Genomic DNA, 6,284 nt, shown 5'->3' on the forward strand with positions numbered 1-6,284 from the left:
ATATATATATATATTTAAAATTAGTTCCCAGAATCTCCATGCTAGCTGAAGGGGACTGGAACACTTTTCTTAGAAAAACAAACCAAATAAAGAAAATTATTTTAAAACTTAAGTCTGTTGGGCAAAACTGGGAAATATTACTCTGTGGAAAAGCGGTATTTCCAGGCTTTCTATAGCAGTATCATAAGAAAGCAAGACTGTCTGGAAAAAACAATAAGGCTGGGAAAGGTGGAAAGCAGCAGGAAAGGAGGAAGACCAAATAGGAAATGGACTGACTCACTAACTTTCTAAAGGAAGCCACAGGCTTGAATTTATAAGCGCTCAGCAGGGCAGATAAGGACAGGTGGTTTTGGAAAGCACTCTTTCCTAAGGTCACCCTAAGTCAGAGATACTTGATGGCGCATAACAACAGGGTAGCACTGAAAATGCCAACACGCAGGCTAATTATGCTTTTGTGAGGAAGAAAACATTATGTCTGGAAGTTGGCAAGACTTCATGACAATCTAAGGAAGCCATTTGGGGTCAAACAGGTTCTCTCTTGGGAAGCTTATCTCAAATTCGCCAATAAATTCGATAACCAAGAAGGGGTATTTCCAGACGGAAGTTCCCAAGGTACAAAGTTCTCTCCTTCTTGACTGTTCGAAGACAATGGAAATGAAGTTTCTCTCCACCCTCACAAAAAAACACAACCTCTTCCCTCTGCTCAGCAATTCGGAGGCTCAGCGCCAGATCGCCATTCCAATAAGCTCCACAGATCAAGGAACAGCTGGCTCTTCAATAAATACAATCTCCCAACTGCTTGCTGTCAACAGCCATAAAAAAAGAAGACGCACATCCCCATTGATGTCAACTGGTTAAAATACAGGGGATCTAAAAGGCGGCCAAATGATGACCAACTTATTGTTGACATTCCAGAAACTTCTGCTTTTATCTCCTGGCGTTTCTATAAAAAACACAAGCTCTGATGTATTGGGCGGGAGTATTTCTTAGCTACATGTCCCACCTTAGCACTGGCTGTTTGGTTTTGCCTGTATTTTGTGTGTGGGGGGACACGTTATTTTGAATGGAGAAGCCATCGGAGTACGAGGTCCTTGTTCATTTTTGAGTGTTCAGAACAATTGGTTTCGATATCCCCAGAAACTATTTGAAAGGCTCCTCCCTCCCTCCCTCCCTCCCTCCCTCCCTCCCTCCCTTCCTTCCTTCCTTCCTTCCTTCCTTCCTTCCTTCCTTCCAGATAGAGAGATAGAGAAACAGAGAGACAGACAGACAGACAGACAGACAGACTTTATTCCCAGCTTTATTGTCTTTTCCAGAGAATCTTGCCTTCTCAAGATGTGCCCAAAGTAGGACAATTTCAGCATTTTTGTCTCCAGAGATAGTTCAGGCATGATTTGCTGTAGGACTCACTTGTCCGGGGTATCTGCAAAGCTCTCCTCCAGCACTGTATGTATGTATGTATGTATGTATGTATGTATGTATGTATGTATGTATGTATGTATGTATGTATGTATGTATGTATGTATGTATGTATGTATGTATGTATTTATTTATTTATTTATTTATTTATTTATTTATTTATTTATTTATTTATTTATTTATTATACTCCGCCGATCTAGTCGTTGGCTACTCTGGGCGGCTTACAACAAGTAGAATAAAACAGTTAAAATTTAACAACAGTTTACAGCAATAAGCAATCATTCAAGATGGATGGAAAAAAGAAAAAATAGATCAAGTGGTGTTTGGAGGGAAAGCCTGCCTAAATAGCCAGGTTTTCGGTTGGCTTTTAAAAATACCCAGTGAAGGGACCATACGGATCTCTAAGGGGAGGTTATTCCAAGGATGAGGAGCCACTACTGAGAAGACCCAGTTTCTTGTTTTTTCCTTTCGGGCCTCCTTCAGTGTTAGGCTCCTCAGGCGCATCTCCTGACTAGATCAAGTGATACGGGCAGATCTAGGTGGGAGGAGGCGTTCTGCCAGTATTTCAAACAAATCATTTTCTTCTCCTGTCAAGCTTTCTTTCGTGTCCTGGAAATACAACAGTGTGGGTGAGTCACCATATACAGTGGTGCATCGCATAGCGACGATAATCCGTGCAGCAAAAATCGCTGCAAAGCTATTTCGTCGCTATGCGATATTAAAAAGCCCATAGGAATGCATTGAAACCCCTTCAATGCGTTCCTATGGGCTTCAGACTCACCTTTAAGCGAAAATCCTCCATACGGCGGCCATTTTCGCTGCCCAGTAAGCGAGGAATCCATCCCAGAAAACAGCGGGCAGCCATTTTTTTTACCCGTCGGCCATTTTGGAACCGCCAATCAGCTGTTAAAAAATCATCACTTTGCGATGATCGGTACGCGAAACAGGGTACCGATCATCGCAAAGCAATTTTTCCCCATAAGGGAACATTGCAAAGCGATCGCAAAAGCGATCGCAAAAAGTTAATCGCTATGCGATTTCATCGTTAAATGGGCCGCCCGTTAAGCGAGGCACCACTATATCAACATAGACACATACAACTCCAGAGTATATCCAATATACTTCATCCCCTTTCCCCACATTCTTTTAATCTTCTCTTTCTCCCGCTCTGAATTCACAGCTAAAATTTTAACTCAACTGTCAAGAATCAATCCTTGTAAATCAAGGAAACAAATACTCTGAACGAAGGACGTTTCCCCGACTTCTCTAGGGATGACCAACAGGCTGGTATCTCATTCACGACTTGGCCAATTGATCAGTTCTCTGAGATCTTCTTACGTGGACAGGATGTGCGGCTGCGGCTGACAGAGCCAGAAAGGGTGAACCACAAATACGAATGGATAAAGGGGATTTAGGGAACCTTCATTGAGCAGATCTCTTTTTTTTCTGGGTTTCCCCACCATTCATCCCGGATCTCTGAATTCTGGATTGTGCATGTCAGAAGCAGGTTCTTTCAACACTTGCTAGAGAGGGGTGACCATGGGGTTTCCAGCCCCACCGCTTGGCCTGAATCCATGTGGAAGGTTCCAATTTGGGAAAGCCAGCCCCAAGGAGCCCTTGAACAAATGCCAGAGTGAAGATACCTCCATAGGAACATCCCTTTGACTTGATTCTTCCTTGCCCTGTTGTCTTGTCTTCCTGGGAATCGCCACCCTCTTATTCTCCTCCAGACGGTTCAGGAGGGCTCTTTTCTTCTATGCCTGCTCCACCTTCTTTTTCACGAGGCTCTTTCTTCTCCATCTCTGGATTGGCTGGGTTTTTGGCTGTCCCATGGGCTTCATGAGCATCGCTTGGCAGAACGCTGTATCCCTTCTCTGTGTTACTTGGAAGCTTGATCAGCAGATCGCCAGGGCCTGCGTCATCTGCTAGGCACACCTCGGAGGCACTGTTGTGGAGGTCACCATCCTCCTTCACTGTATGGATCATGGCCGTGACCTCGAGGATGTCTTCATCCCTCACATCCGGAATTTGGTCCGATAGGATGTCGTGTACTATTACTGGCTGCCGACGCTGACGTTTCCACTTAGAAAAGGCCAACGTTTCTTCCACTGAGCTGCAGACAAACCAAATTTACCATCAGAGCAGGGCTAGAACAAGATATTTTGCTGCCCGAGGCACAAGGCAAGTTGGCCCCCTATCCCTTTCCCCGAGAGATGGATTCGTGAGTCAAAAATGTCCATTCTGCACAAAGTATATTTCCTGCTATTATGATACTTTCCCTCTTGACACGTAATTCCTTCAAAGCTCCATCAGACTGGCAAAGGAAGCCCCTGTTTACCTCCTCATCGCCAATCACAAAACAAGAGCAATCTGATTGGTAAGACGACGAGTGAGTCAAGCTCTGGCTCATTGAAACAGACGTCTTTTACCTCTCAATAAGCTCTGCTAATGATTTATGGGGACATGGGAGAAGGCCTTCTCTGTGGCTGCTCCCAGACTCTGGAACACAGATGTAAATCTACATTTCTGGATTTTTTCCCTTTTCTTTTATTTATTTATTTATTTATTTATTGGACTTATATACCGCCCCATAGCGCTACAAGCACTCTCCGGGCGGTTTAGAATTTTAATTATACAGGCCACACATTGCCCCCCCCAGCAAGCTGGGTACTCATTTTACCGACCTCGGAAGGATGGAAGGCTGAGTCAACCTTGAGCCGGCTACCTGGGATTTGAACCCCAGGTCGTGAGCACAGTTTTAGCTGCAGTACAGCGTTTTAACCACTGCGCCACGAGGCTCCTTTACCATGGTATGCCTAGTGTTCGCTATTATCCATGACATTCAGGATCTCCAGGGGGACTTGGAACCAATCCTCTGTAGATGTAGGGGTCCTACTGTACTCAGGTACATAGTAGGTGTGATAGACAGATACCATTTTGTTTAAACATTAACATAATTTCAAGGTATAAGGATGTGTTCTTTCCCCATGTTACCATTTCTGAAACGAGGCAAACGCTCAATGAGTTGAAGAGTTTGCTGTCTTTTCCATTGGGAAGTCATTCTGCTTGCCCAACTATCCTCCCTTAATCAGCTTCAGGTGCCTTCTAAAGCAAGCATGGGTTTGATTTTCTCCTCCTGCTTCTCTATGGATGCTCAAGGGTCCCCTCACCCTAACACAGTGGTCCCCAACCTTGGGCCTCCAGATGTTCGACTACAACTCCCAGAAGCCTTCACCACTATCTCTGCTGGCCAGGATTTCTGGGAGTTGAAGTCCAAGAACATCTGGAGGCCCAAGGTTGGGGACCACTGCCCTAACAGACCTTAAGTCTTAGATCAGAAACCCCGGGTACCTTCTCCTTCGCCTTAAGCAGCAAAAGCAACAGAAGAGGATCTCCTGAAAGACCCTCCAGCACCTTGAAGTCCTCTTCATCTGCTTTGAATATTCGCGCCCACAGTCTCGTGCGAACAGGCGATGAGCCCCAAACTCTTCCAAGCTGTCTTCACTCGTACCCATCGCTCACAAAACCAACAAAAACCTTCTGATGTCCAGATGACCCCCCCAAACCAGCCCTGCAGAATTCTCATGAGTCGATGCCAAGGCTCTCTGATGACCATGCTATCCCGGTCACTGTGTGTGGCCATTGTGACACCTCTCGGCCAATCCTTGACCCCCCCATCCCTCCAGATGATTTGCATACTAGCACTCCATTGGCTGAGATGCATCAAGCAGAGCTCTAGGGCAATGGTCCTCTACCTTGGGCCTCCAGATGTTCTTGGACTTCAACGCCCAGAAATCCTGGCCAGCAGAGGTGGTGGTGAAGGCTTCTGGGAGTTGTAGTCCATTAACATCTGGAGGCCCAAGGTTGAGGGGAGGAAGGGAAAGGATCAAGCCATGTTGTTGTTTGCAACCCATGACATTTGGGAAGAAAGTAGCAAGAACATGGCTAATTGGTGTTTGCATTTGGGAACATTTTCCCAATAGGCTTTTTTTAATGTCATTTCCTCATCAGTCCTGCAGTTGGTAGCACATGGCAATCATCATTAAGATTTACTGCGAGAGCCCTCAAGGTACATTTTGCACATTCAGAAATTTTATATGGATGACCCACATGGCCCATAGAGTCCCTTCCAGTTCTAGGATGATGATGATATGATGAGGGACAGCTGAGTGGTTTAGGTCTCTGACTGCAGAGCCAGAGGTTGGCAGTTTGATTCCCCACTGGGCCTCCTTGACAAGGACCGGACTCGGGTCCCTTCCAGCTCTGCAGCTCTAAGATGATGATGATGATGATGATGATGATGATGATGATGATGATGATGATGATGATGGACAGCTGAGTGGTTTAGGTCTCTGGCTGTGGAGACAGAGGTTGTGAGATCAATTCTCCACTGGGTCTCCTTGACAGGGGCTGGACTGGATGACCCACAGGGCCCCTTCCAGCTCCGCAATTCTGAGATGACTAATAATAATGACGATTTATTATTATAATTATTAAATAATCCCAATAATGTTTGACTATGCACGAGGGCTCTCTGCTTTCTGCTTTGATTGACTCGTATTTCCCCCTCGACCAATTAAACTTCTCCATTTCCCTTTTTCTCCGCCCATTCCCCTAAAGTCCAATATGCACCTTAATGGGCGGGGCCAAGGGCCATTCAGCGAATCAAACCAGCTCCTGGGCTCCCGTCCTGGAAGCGGAGAAGGCCCGCCTTCCTTTTCCCACCCAATGAGAAGGCAGAGGCCCTCCAGATTAGCCAATAGGGCGCCAGTGAGAAAAACACTCCCCGCAATGGGCTTGCACCTTCAACCCAGCTTGCTGCCGTGGTGGAAATTCCCTCCGTCCCGGCACCGCTAGGAGAGAAAGG

This window comes from Pogona vitticeps, chromosome 10 (genome assembly GCF_051106095.1).
Source record: "Pogona vitticeps strain Pit_001003342236 chromosome 10, PviZW2.1, whole genome shotgun sequence".
Lineage (NCBI taxonomy): Eukaryota > Metazoa > Chordata > Lepidosauria > Squamata > Agamidae > Pogona > Pogona vitticeps.